This window comes from Vicugna pacos, chromosome 5 (genome assembly GCF_048564905.1).
Source record: "Vicugna pacos chromosome 5, VicPac4, whole genome shotgun sequence".
In the NCBI taxonomy this organism is placed as follows: Eukaryota; Metazoa; Chordata; class Mammalia; order Artiodactyla; family Camelidae; genus Vicugna; species Vicugna pacos.
The window spans coordinates 88733204-88735181 of record NC_132991.1 but is presented as its reverse complement, the minus strand read 5'-3'; positions in this window follow the sequence as shown (position 1 = coordinate 88735181).

Genomic DNA, 1978 nt, shown 5'->3' with positions numbered 1-1978 from the left:
ATGATGACGACGGCGGCGGCGGCGGCGGTGGTGATGTTTTCAGTCTGAGTTTATTTCCTGTCTTAATAACCAAAGTGTCAGATCTGGGACTTTGCTTAGATGTTTTCATTCCTCTGGAATGTACAATGAGCTATCTTTCCTGGTTATTATTCAGGTTGTAATAAAAAGCCCTTTTCCTAAAATGGGACTACATTCCAGGTATACCTCCTTCTATGGGAACTTGGCAGAGACGAAAATTATTTGGCCCCACCCCAGACCTACTGAGTCAGAACCTCTGGGGTGGGGTCCAGCAAGCTGTGTTTTAAGAAGCCCTCCAGGTGCCTCATGTGCAGGTTGACCTGTACAGTCTACAATATGTATTATCTAGTTCTTTATAACACATTTGCCCATCCTAACGTGTCTCCAGAAAGGTCAGATCTAGGTGCTGTTCTGTGCTATATGATGCTGAGCCCCCTAGGATGCCAGCCTGACTGTGGGGACTTCACGTGACCCCCACAGCTAGCAAAAACACGCCAGAGTGGAAAACAGTGTTATGCAGGAAAAGCAACCCAGGGGCTCAGAATTTAAAAACAAGCGTTGGTCTTTGTTTGAACAAAGGAGGAGGAAATGCTTACAGCCAGAGGCTGGGGACCATCGTGCCCAAATTCCTTAACACATCAGCTTACACATTCTGTTTCACACGCTGTCAAGAGAAATGAAGAGATTACCTGGGTATTCTTTTAGTGCAGTGATGGTTATGCAACTGTGACCTTTCATTGCCCCAGATACTTAATAACTCTTAAGAGGTAGACGTTAACTTGCAGAACACTGATAATAACACAAATGATTCTTATCCGAAAGCTTTGTAAATAATTCTTATCCATAGTAATGCAAATGCATTTTGTCTGGGAAAGATGAAATTGATTACCATCTGGTAGAAAAAATGACTTCAGAGTTTAATGCCCAGGAGACTATTAACCAGTTTTGCATATATTAGCAAATTCATTTCAGCATTTCTTTGACTTTGACAAAAATCTCAGTTCTTCAAAATCTCTTGTGAACTAGTTTTAACATCTTTCTGGTTCTCTCATTAATTAATAAATCAAATAAAACCATTGACACATGTTCATTTTATATGTATATAAGAGTTTTACATTCTTTCAGAAATTACAGATATGAATACAGCCTATTCCCCCTTCCATGAGTTGCTTTGGGGTCAGCTGAGAAGGAAGAATCTCATGACACACAGGTAAGGAAGATGAGACCTAGTGATACTCAGCAAGGGATGGGACAGTGGAACACTGTGGTCCACAATGAACACTCTCCAGAAAGCTCATGTGGAAAGAATACCGATAACCAATATCTGAAAGGGGTCACGGTATTTGTCCAGCAAAACACTGAGGATTTATAAAGCATTCTTAATATTTGTACCGGGGAGAAACATATTAAGGATATTTTTGTTACTTGGGGTTTTAACTTTCAGGACTTGTGACATGAAGTTCTTTTGTTTATGGAGGCTGTTTCTCAAGGCTGGGAAACACTTAACTCCAGGCACCACCGGTTGCACCTGCTCCAGATGCCAGCCTGGCCCTAGCAGATGCTCTGTGTAGATATTATTCCCTGAGGCCATGATGCCGTCTCAGTTATAGTCGTCAGTTTGGAAAGACCCACCGTGTTCTCTGTGCGGGACTTCTCATGAATGCACAAAACGTTCGGTTCTGTCTGGCAACCGCACATTTCACAGAGGGAGTTCCTATCACTAAGGAGACCCTTCTTTACATCACCTCTGGTGTGAAGCCACATCCCCACCACACATCATCTCCAGAGGAACAGTCATATGCTGCACATTAACTCATGCTAGACGGTACTTACAATGCTGCAGGAATGAAGCTCTCCCTGCAAGATGGTGTCCACTTATAACCGTCCACTTCTCGTCTCCCCTTAAAAGACAACTCTTAGCTGTGGTTATGCTCACCTTAATATCCAGATCTTCCTTCTC